Source organism: Xylocopa sonorina, chromosome 2 (assembly GCF_050948175.1).
Source record: "Xylocopa sonorina isolate GNS202 chromosome 2, iyXylSono1_principal, whole genome shotgun sequence".
NCBI lineage: Eukaryota > Metazoa > Arthropoda > Insecta > Hymenoptera > Apidae > Xylocopa > Xylocopa sonorina.
The window spans coordinates 9,799,738-9,816,023 of record NC_135194.1 but is presented as its reverse complement, the minus strand read 5'-3'; the positions used below and the strand labels follow the sequence as shown (position 1 = coordinate 9,816,023).

The following is a 16,286-nucleotide window of genomic DNA, read 5'->3' as shown; positions in this document are numbered from 1 at the left end:
CGAGACCGGCGATGTTAACGTAGAGGAAGAGTTCTCGTGGAATTTTAGTGACCAGGACGCGGGGCTTCGTGCGAAGTGCGCGAACACCGGAAGCCAGAGGGATCCGTGGAGTGCGTCGGTAGCACGCGTCCTCCTCAGACGGCGTAGAATACGTACGTACGCTGCGTGGCGATGCACCTCCTCGACGACATCCGGGGACGTGTTGGCGGCGGTGACAGCTTCCGAAAAGTTGGCTGAATGCACGTTGCCAGCTGACTAACCTGTCGGCTACCTAACCTAGAGCCGGAGCGGCGCGGCCTGGCCGCTGTCAAAGCGCGCGCGACAAGTGAGAGCCCGCCGTTTGTCGAGTCACGGATCAGATGCCGTGGATGGGAACTAATCACGAGCGACACGTTGGATCGGATTGGAAAAGAACGAGGAAAAGATCGCGGCGCAGCCGTGCGCTCCGTTCGTATCGCGTCACGATTGGTGTTGAAGCGAAACGTGCGGCGAGGAGTGCGTGTTCCGTGAGCCGCCAACAGCGGGACCAAAATATCACACGTGCGTCGGGAGAGTAAGCCGAGAATTTTGGAGGACGACGCCAGTCAAGTGGGCGATCGGTGAGCACCGCTTTTTGGGTGAGCGACCAAAGAAAAATAAAAAAAAAAAAAAAAAAAACACCACCTGATATCAACGAGAGAGGGAGAGAGAGAGAGAGTGTGTGTGTGTGTGTGTCTGTATAAGAAAGAGAGTAAGAGACTGCATGTGTGAGAGATTGAGAGAGAGAGGTGAATCTCTTCGTGGGGGTTCAGGTAGAGATGATGGTATTTCGTAGGAACCGCGAGAATCGAACGGTCGGTCACGCGTGTCACGCGTGTCACGCTGTCGCTCCGTTTCCCCGCATCTTCCAGCCAATTCGCGGACACGTTCTGTTTATTGACAGCTCGATACTCCTCTGCGAGCTCGTGCTCGCCCACGATCGTTCGATTTTACGCGAACACGATTCACCAGTATATAATAATCCCCCGCTGACGATAAAGTCGAGCAACATCCGCAGTTAGGCCCGCGCGCAGCAGCTTTTCGTTCCTCGGGATATCCGGTGTGCTCCATTTCTAATGAAATTCGTGTTGACGCGTCGAGAACGCGATTTCCTCGACGGCGCGCGAAAGGGACCGGCGAATCAGGAAGCTCGACGTCAATCTATATAGTTTCTGTGGGGAGGTAGGGAAGGTAATTAGGGCGAGAGCGTAGGTAAACCTCTTTCGGTCGTACGGCCCTGCATGCTAAACAGCATAGACGTTTGACGTTTCGTGAAGGTCGCGTGCTCTACCGCTTTCCTCCTCGCACAGTCAACCCGTCTCTGTCTCTTCTGTTTCTCTCACCCGTTCGTCGTCTCTGTCGTGCACTTTTTCTCTCTCTCTCTCTCTCTCTCTCTTCTCTCCATCCTTCTCTTTCTCTCTCTCTCTCTCTCGCTCTGTTCGTTTCGCTAGAACTCTAGCCGTTTCTCTTCCACCGCGTCTTTCCGTCGTCGTTTCTCCGTCGCCAGCCACCATTATGGTTAACGCGTCTCGCCCTACGCACATGCACGCACGTACCGTTGGATATTTAACGATCGTTACGCGTCGAAATTGTCGCGGCCCATTGCCTTCCACGTGAAGCTCCACGAGTTTTCCACGATGTTTCCCGCGTCCGTGCCACGGCACGCGCGTCCCGTTCTCCACGCGAATTTCCGCGACGTTATCGACGCGTACGTGACATTGACGATCTTTGAAGGAAATCGCTTACGTTGCGCTCTGTACAGGGTGACACCGATGAAAATACTCTTCCTCGACGAATATCGGAATAACCGAACTTCCTTGTCACGCGGACCACGTTTGTCCACTTTTTCTTCTGTACCTTTTTTTTAAAGAAATCGCTATACAATTCGTGTGACGTCGATCGCAGACACGCTTGTTCGATGCAATTTCGTAGCTGTCCGTCGAGAAACTTACCACGATGCTACTACAGTTTAGGAGACGCGTACATTTCTTCTTACGCGATCGTAGAAATCGCGTAAATCTGTTGCGTGTACGAGGCACTCGCGCGACCGCAGCATCGCTTGTTATGCTCTTCTACGCATTGATCCGGCGTTACACGTGTCGGTCTGTGTTTGCTAATAATTTACAATGACACGTACAATTATGTTTTACAATACAGTGTTAAGGGTTATTGCAATATGTTTGGGTTTCGCTGATAGCGATTTTGCAAAGTTTGAAAAATCTTCTATTCTAAAAGTTTCCTATTATCTGCTCGAAGCACTTAATTGACTTGGCTGCTGGGAATACTTGTAATATTCCGAAGTTGATGAAACCGTACTTTACATCATTTAACTCGATATCATATCTTTATTTATGTAGTCGCGAATAGTCGATGTTAAGTATACGTTTCTATATATCCCGAGGCATACAGTATTGGATATAGGTATCAGCTGTTAAACATTCATTATCGAATTGGCCGATGAAATTTTAAACGCGTTATCATTTATATCTCCGCTATTATTAATACTACGTGGAATAACATTATTGCGTCCGTCGTAAATAACGTAGGTATTGTATTATTAACAAAAGTGAGTTAGATAGCGACAGTTTTATCAGTTACGTGGCTAGAAAAATCGTACGCAGCAGGAAGATTGGAGCGCGATGCAATAATCACTTTCAGTACTATAGCTGTTCGGTACTTACAGTCCGGGTACTTGTACTTATAAATAATCCGGGCGTTTTGGTCGATTTGTAGTAATGTTGCGTGAACATTATGCAAACTAACGACTAATAATAGTACTTACTACTTCTCTTTAAATCACACTCGCTCAATTCATTATAGAAGGACCGATTAATATCGTTTCGAACTAAAGTACGCCAATCTAAATGTACCTTGGCATATTTAAATGCCATTAGCCGTTCGTTAATTTAAAACGATAGTTTCTCATTTGAGAAAAAACCGCGATTTATAGATTGAAAAGTTTTCCGCGACAAAAGAATTCCCCGCCATTTGCCGCGATCGAGACGCATTCAAAATGGAGGTGTCGCGCAAACCCTTTTTCGGGAATCGAGTTATTACGATGACTGAAGTTACACGAGCTATTGTCTCACAAAGCGCTTCACTTCATTACGCTCTATTACTGATTCTGGAAATACAGATGGCACGAAGGGGTTACGTTACATACTGTTAACTGCAAACAGACTTGAAACTCAATTTACTCGAAACTTCTGATTTGTAACGTAACTCCTTCATCGTTCTCCATTACGACTGCCAATTTCGTAATCGCGCGGAAGGTTTTACGAGTCAATCTCGACGCGTCGCAGCAGCCTCGGCTACACGAATCGATACCAACAAACAATTTAATTATTTAAACCTCTATTATCTGCAATAATTACTACGAAATAGTGTCCTCGTTTAAACATAAACGATCACGATTAATTTCACCGATGGCGCGAATAATTGCTAACAGTTACGAACCTTCGACATTCGATCGTGTCAGAAAAGGGTCGATCAAAATCGAATGCTATTTGTCCGACAACAGCGCGAACGTAATCGATCTCGCGGTACTCAGAGCCCACTAATTACCAGCTACCACCTCGCCCACCTCGTCTACTTTCGGTTTTTCTTAATCGACCGTTGCATTCTGTTCGAGCGGCGACGATCGAAGAAGTGGCCCCGAATTAAATTTCTTTCGCACGCGCAAACTTGGGGAAACGCTCGATAAAATGTAGCTGAGGGGAGGGGATTCGTTTCTCAGAAAGTTCCGCGAATTTTACGGGGACGAACGAGGAATGGCCGCGGGTGCAACGAATCGTCGCCGCGTCCCTCCGCGATGCACGCGCATTAATAGATTCGGACGGAACAGTGTCAAACGATCAGCTGTTGGCTCGATCGCTCGTTCCGCGTGGATCGTAAAGGTGCGCGTTTTGTGGAAACGCGAAAATAGCGGCCCGTTACGAAAGAGAGCCACCAGGCGCTCTGTGCATCTTTCTGGACTGATTAGTACGCGAAGGCATTCCCCTCGCCCGATCGTTCACAGGTCGTTAACCATCCACGGAGCTAGGAAATCGACGCCGGCCATACTTTCGCGACCATTTTTCCCAGCCACGACCGCGCGATGCTAACTTTGCTTCACGGTTTTCTTGGCGTGCCGCTAAGTCTACGTAGAATTTCGTCGACGAAGGCCAAGGAGACGTCTGTTCGCTCTTGAATCGTTCGAATTTTACAGTTTTTCGTTTTTTTTTTTTTGAGGAAACGTATTCGTGGTTTCTTTCCGCTCTTTCAGTATGTTGGGTGTATTCTTGTCTGTCCATGTTTCGCTCTTGTTCCTGCAACAAATTATTCGTGTTAATGTAGCGATGCGTATTAATATTGCAAGGACTTTTTGTATTGAATCTTCGTTGCACTTTGGTTCTATGGAAATTACGAGAGGATCGTCTTTTCTCTTATTGGTAGCAAACGAAATTCTTGCCGCGCAAGTTGAATATTTAAATGTCATACTCTCACAGTGAATGAGGATGCATAGAAAGAGAATGTGCCATGACTTTATAGTGACTCACAAAATTTCCCACATTTGTCAGTTTTAGAGACAGAACAAGGAAATTTTTTAGGCGTTCGTAGCAAGTGTATACTATCTTTGCATCTAAAGCCAGAAAATTGGCAAACCAAGATAATTATAATCGTGAAAATGAAAATTAATGCAGCTTTTAATCTAGAATTAACTGTGCGGAAAAGTTGGCAAAATATTTCCTAATTAAACAATGGTAGAGCTTTAAAAACGTAGTAGAATTCCATTGACACGAATCCGTCGGGGAACAAGCAACTTATAAACTAAAAGTTGCCTCGCAATCAGTGTCCTCATTACGTACCAATAATTATTCATTATCAATCACTTCAGGGACACCGTCGCGCACGTGTACGTTCGATTTGATAAAATTGAAATTATTCTAAACGAGAAAAAAAGAATTTGAAACCCGTCGAAGAACTATTCGCTGCAGAATTGATCAGCAATGAAGACAGAAGGCATGGCAACGCTGATTTAATTTCGCTCTACTTGAATAGACAGATAATTACTATCAAGTGATAATCACTGCTTTGTAAAAATTGCAGCACTGTCTTCGACGTGTTCGAGTTCTTTCGATTAAAGAAATCGTTAATATTTGATAGATAAAACACCAAGTATATAACACAGTCTGTCTTAATAATTGCATCAATTTAAAGACGCCAATTTGTAGCGGTTTATTTTTAGAAGAAATTACGAACGCACGCGTACGTGCCAGCATCCCTGAAAGGGTTAAAGCGGCGATTAACAGCAGATCGAGCGATAGAGACGCAACGGAAGCTGAACTCCATTTACTTGGCAGCGAATGGAGTTCTCCTGCCGGGTTGTCTAAAGTTTTCGCAACAAAATATGGATACGATTTCGTTGTTTACGTTCGGATAAGAAAAGCGACAGGCGGCAACGCCGGTGTCGCGATTAAATTCCACCGAACGATATTTTTAAACGTCTGCGCTCGATTGATCCCCGATAAGATAGAATCGAATTGTTCCCGCGATACTCACGGATCACCGTGAGAGCCGACCGTGGCGGGATTTGCATAAACTGCGATCAATCCGCGGGTTAATCTCAGTTCGAAGCGAAACGCGCGAAACGATCGTCGAGCAACGACGGGAAGAGGGATGAAAAATAAAAAGGAAGACGCGGAGGGGTTGGCGGGGTCCTCGATAAGGGACGTATCAATGTTTCGAGAGACTGGTGTTCTCACGATTTATCGGGAGGTATCCACGAGTCGCACGTACAGTGGCGATCAAAAGTATACTCGGACATGTGTCTATTTTTTTCCTTTTGGGATTTGAATTTATCTGAAAAATTGCTGGTAAGCGAACATGTCGCGATTTCGTTACTTTTCGTGATTTTTGGTAGTTGATATTTAAATTTGCCAGGTACAAATTAACGAATAAGATACAGGACTCTAATGTACTGTACGGTACCTATTAATGAATTTTTTTAATGGGTACTGCAAAGTTTTAAATTATTGTATTGATAGAAAAGTATAAGGGAAAATTAATTCGTTACAATTTTAATCAATTCACATACTTTTAAGCAAGATTCATATACTGTTACTGCAGAGTAACCAAAATGTATGCAGATACTTGTACCCTTTTTTAAAAAATATAATTCCATCGCATAGCTATAGACAAAAATATTCGAATACAATTCACGATGAAATTGATACCTAAAAATGATCGTACAATACAAAAAGACTAATATTCTCAATTACACTTGTGCGTAGCAATAATAAAAATTAATTTTACACCTAACAAGCCACGCCTGTGCGAGTTAGATACAGAAAACTATATTCTAAACCGATTAACTCGAACGAATAATGATATCTAAGCCTTATTGATACAGATCGATGAATCACCGATAGCTATTGTCACGTTTTACATACATAACTTCATATCCCCGCGTTGAAACTAAAAAAAGGAGAAAAAGTATCGCGCAGATTGCGGCTAATCAGAAATTTGTCGTTAATTTACACTCGGCAATAATCTTGGTACAAATCGAGCAAAGTGTCCGGATATTTACGAGCGTCAGTGTACGTGCATCTGCTCACATTCTTGCCACGGGTTATCGATTTATAATAGTAATCGTGGCAGATAAGAGGCGGCCCGCCTCTCGTTGCGGCTGTTCGTCGAGGCACCGTTCATTTAAAACGTAGCCGTTCGTAATGAACGACGGCTAAACGGTGAAACGGCGATCGATTATTCCGATGCGAGATGAAAAATCGTACGCGACACTTCGCGAGCAACGGCGTCGTTCGCGGGCTTTTTCATCGGCCGTCGCGCGCGACGCTCGCCTCCTCGCGCGGATCGTTCGCAATTGTGGTTTGCGGTAATTGCCGCGAATTATGGTCGACGGAAAATATCTTCCTCTTCGATATCGCGTCGACAATGTTCGACGACGAGAAATTTGGGTTTTTTTTTCATTGAAAATATAGTCAAAGTTGAGTGAGATTTGATATTGCGTAGGTACCGTCGATTGCTAACGTTTTTGGATACCAGTATAAAATAAAATATAGAGAAATATTGGAAAATCAGGTGGCAGAAGGATAACAGTCAGCGTCGATTATTTGGATGAATTAATTGTGGTATATTAAATTATTGGAAAATTTTTACTGGGCATGTTGCAACGTATGGTGTCCAATCGAGTACTGTGTCTTTTCAGTTTTACGACTGAGTGTTTGTCTGATATCAATGAACGATATTCAACTTATTTTATCTTAACAGAGTCAAAATTATGCTCGTGCGCATGTTAACCTACTTTTAACAAGCTATATTCAGTGTTAAGCATCGGTGAGGGGGATTTGTCGGTAATCTTGAAGGAAATCGTTAATTAAAAATCGTTTTAATAAAAACTCTTGCTCGTAGAAGAAAATGTCATGTTTTATTTAGAGAGGCAACGTCTATTGCTTCATTAATGTCTGCGTTCGTTCTTGTCGAAGAAATTTAGTTTCTGTTACTGCCTGTAATTTATACTGGCTGTTATATGCGTTTTTATTACGCTGACTGCTGTACCTCGTAATTATACCTTTCGATACTTTGTTGCATCTACTTCCGTGTTGAAAGAATCTTTGAATACCTGTGGCAAGACATGTTTTAGTTGACCATTCCAATATTTTATTTCTCTTTTGTACTCTCTTATATTTTTATCCTCATCTTTGCAACCCCTTTTGGGCTTAAAGAGTCCTTGCTAATTGTAAAATTGTTCACAGAAATTTCTGTCAAAGTTGTTACTCTATTTGTGCATTAAAAAATTTCGATACCGTCCTACCAGCAGAAACATAACGTCGACCGTCTAATAGGAAGTGGCTCTATCATCATTTCTCATGCGGCGGCCATACTTACGCGTTTCTGTTACCAAGAGAGAATCAAAGCCTCGTATAACTGCGAAGTTGACGATCATAGTTGTATAATAAGTGAACGGCGTCAAACTTGAGTAACGATTTATGTTATTTGAAATTAACAGACGCGAATTATCCGTAGACATCACTCCAAACCAATTCTCTCGAAAGATTCTCACTTTCCGAAATTTGAAATCAAAAACACGAGTGTCTCAGAGCACGTTTCTTCAATATCAAGCGTTTATTAATTAAGAAGGTACTTATTTTTCAAAGTATATTTCGCGTCTGTTACTAGTCTCAAACTTTTCGAGATCAGAGCAGCCGTGAATAATACATGGGCGCGAAATCATGATCGCGAGACAAGCCAAACCGCGAATACAAAGTAGAATAGAACGCAATAAGTAGCCATGGGATAGAATCACTTGTATCGCGAGTATCTCCCCTTCTTTGACACACGAAAGTGCCGCTTTCGAGTAGAATCGAATCACGAGCAAGTGGATTCGAGCCATTTATGAGTACTCTAACCGGACTCGTTTTGTATTCACAGCTTGCATTTACCTACAATAGTTTTCTGTTTGCAACACTCGAGCGAGATCGCGGAGTAAGTACGTCGCGTATTATATCCAGGGCATATCTCAACGTTCGAGTATTACTTTTACGAGATTCGATCGAAACGAACACCTACGATTGAATATCACTTGTTCTGAACAGCAACAAACGGGCTACTTTTTCGTGTAGAGTACGTAACAGAGAACTAATTCGAAGCTACTCAGCTGCTCTGAATCTGTCATTCACTTAACTCGAAATATCCGTACAAGTGTCGTTAATCAAGCTGCTTGAAATCATTTTATGCGAACCATTTAGCAATAACGATGAACCCATTAAGTTTCACTTGATCTTAAAATATCCTACGAAACTTCATTAACTGTTCCTCGAGGCAAATTATCATAACTGTACTCGGTGTACAGAAAGTGAATCCGAATTAACCTCGAGAGCCAAGGAGCTTGGAGTCCTGCGGACGCGAGGACTCGAGAAATCGAGTCACTCGACTGAACGCGAGCGGCTCGCTCGGACCCGCGTGAATTAATTAATCGAAACGAAACAGCTCGAGCGTGGTTCGCGGGACTGCACGCAGGCGTAATCGAAATCGCGGAATAAATGAAGCGAAGGGCGCGGAGAAAAGAGCGGGGGCCGCGTGGAAACGGATACAGTCGGTCGACGCGCGGCGGTTGTCGCCGTTCCGGGGCGACGCCGGAAGTGGCGGACGCGGAGGCGAGGGTGAAATCAAGTTTCACGTGGAAACGGTTTGATTGGCGGCGTTCCGCGAATGATTTTCGATCCGGTACGCGAGGCGGTTGTCTCGCAGGCCGCGTCGATACGCGATCATTTTTTCCGAAACCGTGGCCTGCGCCAGATAGAGAGACGTAATGATTCCAATATTCCGTTAGTAATTGCTCCAGTCGGCCGCACTGTTGAAACGTCATTCACGCGACCCGTAGATTTGTTTTTCCCCTACCGATTTTCCGTACGCGTCCGGGGCTGAAATGTCATTCGCGGACCGCAGCTTTCATCCCCCGCAGCCGCCGCCGTTCGCCTCCCCCTTCTACCCCGTGGGACGCGGCGCGTTGTCGATGCCATTCATCGTTCTCGAAATCGATACGTGCCATTAAAAGTTGGTAATGCGTTTAAAACGCGCCCAGATTCACGGCTACGCGCCCGTTTAATTATCCCGGACAAACTTTTTCATTATTCCCTGACCCTCCCCCCCCGCCCCAGGTTCATGGCGGATTAATTCGCGACCCCGTAACGATAGTTGCCGTCGTGCGTGATGTATGCAACGATACTGAATTTTCTAATGGCGAATTGAATCGATGGGATCAGAGGATGCTCGAATCGACTTCGTTACTGGTTTTTGGGGATAGGATGGGTTATTTTGCTGCGAGTGTTATTTGACGTCTTATAAATGTTTGAAGGTTCGTTGTATCGTTTTGTTTTTTGGATTAAGTATGATAGGTCCAGTGAGAGGTATCGTTGAGAATGATTTATGAGGAGCCTCGACAGTAGCCAAGAGACTCGTTTATTTTTTTTTTTTAATTTTTCGTCAAAAGATTGAAATTTTGCAACTAAGTCTCAGATCTCAGCTATTTCGGTCATCGACATTTTGAAGAACTCGCGGAATGAGTTCGACCGGTGAACTGGTATAAATACTCCGACTTTCATCTCTCGCATTCATTGCGGATGAATCATCCGCGATGATCGAAACGATGTATCAAGCTACGATCTGAAATTAGGCCCGGTTGTAACGTACGAGCTGCGACATTTGTAAAATAAATTACCCCAGATCGTCAGTCGGAAACCGTTCGAGGAGGGATCTTTTATTTGAATCCCTCCGCTTGATGTCTGTTGAGTGAATGTAACTGAAATGCGGGGAAATTAATTCTGTTGACATATGATTTGTATGGAACGCGAGCATACATTCGAGGTTATTTAAACGTGTAAAAGTTTGTCGAACAAGGGTGTCCTTAAGCGAATGAATGGAGAAACTACTTCCATAAGTCAAACATTCTACTTTCTGTTATCTTTGGTCTCCAATTTGTACATCGTTAACTCTATTTCACCATACGCTTTTACGTGATTTATGTTGGTTCCCACGATCGTCTGAAATGTTTAAATCTAACCGGTACTGTTCAACGAATAAGCGAATATTAAAAAGCGTGACTTATATTGTGTCTGATCTAGCTGATTCAATTGTGTACACGCACGTTCGCGGATTTTATAGCCGAAGATTTCGACGTTTATACGGACCTGAGACGAGTCATTTGTTACCGCGTGGTTTATTTACCGAATTGTTGAAACGCTCGTTAAATCGAATCGTAAGATGGTAATAAAATGCACGTGTCTGGTGGTCCAGAAATTCAGAACGGAGTCAAATGTATCCACTCGTTTTTTTATTTCGAGATTGATCATTCTCTGCAGCTCGTGAATACGAGTACGCAAACGATATATCAGAGACAGTGACGATGGTAATACTCTAATAACGATAGGAAAAATATTACTAAATTTTATCATTTTTTCCACTATCAATCACATTCCTAATCGTCTAACAAAGCTTTCGAATCGTAGTTAAAACAGGTCTTCAAATGTTACGCGCCATTACGATTCAGTTAATAGTAAGTAGATCAAGTCGAAGGCGTCAGACTCTCTTGATGCGGTCTCGAATGCATCGCGCGGCCAATGGCTGCACGATTTAATCTACTTAACAATCGTCACGCGTTTTATTTTTTCCGCTGTGAGATACATTTTTAATTGTTTAACGAAGCTTTGAAATCGCGACTGAAACAGGTCTTCAAGTTTTGTGCACCGCTACGATTCAGTTTAATAGTAAGTAGATCGAGCCAGACGCGTCAGACTTTCCACAGGCGTTCTCCAGTGCATCGCGCGGCCAGTGACTACACGTCTGAATCTACTTACGATCGACACGCATTACGAAAAGCATTGCGTTTCATTTAATATATGAAAAAACGAAGTGTTTGTGTTCGTTCTGATTATAAAAGATAGCATGTGGCGGCATTTGCTATGAAAGTAGGCTTCTCGGAAAACGTCTTTCATCGAAACTTCCCACGCTTCTTTCTTAGTTATAGCAGCTAATAGTTGTACGAGAGTAGCGAGGGAATTGAAACGACAGGTATGCAATATCTCGTAGCTTATCGTTAACTTATCCTATTGTGTAAAATTGATAAAACCACGAACACCATCGATACAACGCTACGCGTGTTGACTCGCGTTCAGCGTGTTTCGCATCAGTTGTGTTGGATCTTCGAGGATGTAATAATCGATTTTTTGCTATTCGATCGATTGTAAAATCGAATGATGAAAGAGAAATTATCGTTAGATATTTCAATCAGATAAAATTGTACTTTAATACTAGCCTACATGTAATGTTTAACTCTCGCTTGATAAGGTGAGGTCAAATCGATTAAGCTTTATCTTTTGACACGTATCGTCGTGTCTGTTTTAAGATTACGATAATAATCGATTGGAAACTGTATATACTTTATTCTCAATCGATACCTGGCTCTTAACAAAATTGCAAAATATATCGGATTACATCTTTCACATTTTTTACATTTTCTACATAAAGTCGTTTACTATTCACAAGTATCTACATAAAACACTAATGTAGCATCAGCATCTATTATAAAAGAACTGCAACACTTGTCAGAACGGCCATTAAACAGATTATACTACCGTTCATTTCACAGCTGGGACCACATAATACGTGACATAATTAAGACGAAATTGATTGCACGCGTAACTTGCGTTAAAAACGAGAACCAAGAGTAAAAAGAAATCGTCGAAACTAATATCCCCTCGTCCCTCGCCACGTTGTCGCGGCAGTAAGAGGATTACGTACATAATTACAGGTCTGGCGAACGTTAAACGCACGATTTCCGTTAAGCGATCTGCCACGCGGTGCGCGACGGATCGGCAGGATCGGTTCCGCGGCCGCAAGAAGAAGGCCTCGTCCTAAAAGATTCATTTCTCCGCGCTGTGCTTCTCCGTGATGCTCGAAAAGTAATTTTTCCACGGCGATGCTCACGCCGCTGCGGCCTTTTTTTTTCTCTCTCTCTTCTCGTTCCTTTCCCCGGCGTGCAACGGCCGATAAGCACCGGCGATCACGGGCGCAGCGTGCGCTGCGCGCAAAAGGAAGCCGTCGCAAAAAGCTTACCACGGGGATTAGTCATTGGTAACCGAGCGCGAGCTTTTTCGCAGCGAGGCGATTCCCGCAGTCGTGACCGTCGCCTTGGCTGATTTATGGCGAGCCATCGTTATTTTCGCCTATATAACTTACCCTAGCCAGGCGCCCCCTACCACAGTCCCGCTCTTTCTCCACCGCGTCTTCCTCGTCTTCTTCCTCTTCCTATTCCTCTCTACCACCGTCTCCTCTTCCACGCCAGTCTCCCTCGTCTTCGTCTCTTTTTCCCTCGCCTATCTTACCACACCGCGCACCCTCTCCTTCTGGAACGCGTCAGCTTCCTCCTGCTTTCCCTTGCGCTCGCCTAGGCCAGACCGTGCCTCCCGCTTCACCCCTCGCCAGCGCTCGCTGCCTGGATTTCCTGCTTGATTCGCATTTAAACGTGGGTGGGAGAGAGGAGGCCGGTCGTTACCCACTGGCTAACGACTGGGTGCCGGCAGACACCTCTTATCCCGTGGAATCAGCACGGCGAACGGAGCCGCGGCGAAAACCCGGAGACCAACGGGCGGGCCAACGATCCCTCGCACCCTTAAAAGGGTCACTCTCGAATCGTCTCGAAACTGCCAGCCGTGTCGTGACTCGATCTGTCGTAGCGGTCGACTCGGATGTTTCGCGTTTTCTCCACACCGCGGTTCGTTTGCTCGGAGCTTTTCGAGGCGATTTCTAGGTTGTTGTACAGAGAAATTTTTGGGGATGATTCACGCGAATTGATGCTTTCTTATGTTCTCTGGGTGATAAGTTTATGGTAAAGGAAGAATTCTGAATTGATTTTCTGTGTTTCTAGGAGAATTGTAGGAATTAAGTATTCTGGCACTTGCTGCAGACACGACTTAAGTTTGTCGCGACAGGTTTGATAGAGTTTTTTGAATCTATAAACGACTCTTGAAAGAAGTAGTTGAAAATGTTCAATAATCGATACAAATTCTCTACTATAGACAACTATAGATAAGCGATATATTACTTAGCGATAGACTAAAAGAACACTTTCAGTGTCACGATCTAATAATTTTTTGCATAAAATGAAACTATATTTCTGTATTTAATAATTAAATTCGAAGATGAAAAACCCTTTCGAGGGTTAAAGAACAATCGTCTCAAGATTTACGCGACACGATCGCGCGAACGCTAGCCAATAAGGATTAAGAGAAACTCCGATTATTTTCAGTGGCGTCGATCAGGCAAGTTAAAAGGAAGTGCGAAACGGGCACGGTTTTTAGCAAAACTAAGGCGGACAAGAATCGGCGGTTTGCGGTCAGAGCTGGCAGAAAAATTTGGAAAGTCGCCCTCGTAACAATCGCGTGGGGATCCGCGCCGTTTCTCGTCCTATTCCCGCGACTTTCTCTCGATTACGTTCACGAGATAGCCCAACGCGATCGATCGTGCACGCCTCGATTCGGTGGAAACGCCGGTTACGCGTCGCAGAAACAAACCGTAAAATTATTAATGCGACCGCCGATTACGCGGCCGCCCCTCTGCGGTTTCGATCGTCGCGGGCCACCGGCTCGATCATCGCAAGAATTACCGTTTAATTATTGCTTCCCGCGGTCTTAACGCCCGCTGAACTCGTCACGCTGCTGTCTCTGATCGCCAAAAGGTCGAACAAAACCGATCGAAGCACTGATTTTTCAATAAACGCTTATCACTGTCACAATTTCTCAGTGTACGTTGGTGTCCCGCTAAAATTGAACAATTCATTTACGATTTGTACGAAATGCTATTGTAACGTGTATTAATCAGAGATGAGGTGGATATCATCAATTTGAATGCATTTGGGATGATTCGTGAATAGTTTGCAGAAGGAGACGAGAGTTTCTCAAGTAAAATCGAACGCAGACGGAGTAACAACCCTTTGTAACTATTATGCAAGATATATGAAAGACGTAAAAGAGAAAAACAGAAATAGTATTTGAATGATAGAGGCCATTGTCATTTAAATGCTGAAGAGAACTACAGACGAATGAAAGTCTCGTATCTTCCAAGCGATGTAGGATTTTCTTCGAGCGCAACAGATTTTTTAACGCAGGAATTTATTTGCTATCGTCGAGGTTTACTAGATAAATTTATAATCGTCCGGTTTTGTCGCTTCAATTGCAATCTTTTCGATCGTGAAACGTTTCATTTCGTCCCCGTGGATTCGCAGAATAAATCGTCGCGCGGCGAGTGGAAATTACAACGATCGACGAGGTTCGTTAGCTTTTGAATACCTGGCCGTAGGACGAAGGTATTCGAGGAAAGCCTTCTTCTTTTCTCCCCGGGCTATTTCTCTTCGGGGCTGCTAAAAAATGCCGCGAAGCGCGGTCCAGGAATCCTTCTGTCTAAATTTAATTTAGAGTAGCATCCGTGACGCGTGTTTTCTCTCTGCATCCCCCAGGCAAATGTTGGAATTAGGAATTCTTTTTCGTTCCTTCCACCTTTCTTTCATTTGCATTCTTATAAGAAAATAAAACGTGAATATTTTGTTTATTCCTCTCAATACCTGGGAAGAACGCGAAACATAATGGAAACTTTTTGGTTCACACCTGACACGACAGTAATCCAATATCTCGTTGCAACAATCCAGAATTTTAATGGACGACGATACTCACAAAATTCATCTGAACATTCTGATTTCGAAAAGAATTAGAATCCTTTAATTACGCCATCGAAACGACGAACAAACAATTCAGTTTTCATGCTACAGCTAATTATTAATGTCAGATACTTTCTTTTTCTAATTTTCTAAAGGCAACTGAAGCAGATGTAGCTGACAAATCTTCAAAGTATAAAAAAGGAGCGCACAGATTTGATCAGTGTCTCAAATCGAAGTCTGCTTCGAGCCAACAGAATCGAGTCTCTCTTCCAAGTTGCTGCATCTGTTTCTCAAAACTGTGCGCAAGATTTAAGAGTCAAGTTCTGGGGCACAGCGCACGATAAGGTGCGCAAGGTAGAACGAAATGCAGCAGGGGAATTCGCGGAAACGCTGAAGTGACGCTGCAGACGCCACGCAATCCCTTCTGTCCGAGTCTCGTTACGTTCGCGAAATCGTTTGATTCGCGGCTTGACGCATTTTCGTCACAAGGAATTTCGTCCATCTCACGTCTGATCGCTCCTCGTTGACATCATCGGTAGTAATTTTCGAAAATCCCCAGCGACGAACTCGCGCTCACAGTGACAGCTGATTTCGCGTCTGCTATATATATCGCATACAACGGTGGCTTCAACAAATAGTTTACGAATACGAATCGACTGATAAATTGCCATTGTTTCGTTTTCCAACTGAATTTTAAATAACTTAGAGAAATATCGCGAAACGAGGATTAGAAAATAATTTTCTTATCGACGAACCGAGTGGGCGACGAATGTCTGCAGGAAGGTAAAGTACCATCTGAAGTATTATACTTAGACAACGTTATTTGGTTGAAATTTGCGTGTGTTGTGTCGTATTTATTTGCAGTCATACTTTCTTTCTCAAACACAAAAATAAAAAAAAAGAATTCAACTCAAATTTCTTTTATATCATATTTTCAATTTGAATTAAATAGGGGATGATTCCATGAGAAACAAGAAAAAGTCCTAAAATCGCCTACTTTATGATATCTACTATTTCATTTAGACTCGTGTTACAGTTCGTCTTTGATTTAGAAAGAAAT

General features: G+C 43.6%; 2 protein-coding genes across 7 annotated transcripts in view; one reads left to right on the top strand and one right to left on the bottom strand.

Annotated features, from left to right (window-relative positions):
- Positions 1-16,286, bottom strand: part of Rassf (Ras association family member) — a 459,381-nt gene that overhangs the window by 349,422 nt on the left and 93,673 nt on the right. The gene's annotated exons all lie outside the window — the stretch shown is intronic.
- Positions 1-16,286, top strand: part of Mamo (zinc finger protein 628-like) — an 81,222-nt gene that overhangs the window by 1,285 nt on the left and 63,651 nt on the right. The window contains exon 1 of one of the 6 annotated variants that reach the window (XM_076910691.1): positions 462-599. The exons of 4 other annotated variants lie outside the window; for them this stretch is intronic. The gene's annotated coding sequence lies outside the window, so the exon portion shown is untranslated. Of the gene's footprint in view, positions 1-461; positions 618-16,286 lie in introns of those variants that run through there. One more of the 6 variants, XM_076910693.1, reaches the window with a different exon arrangement.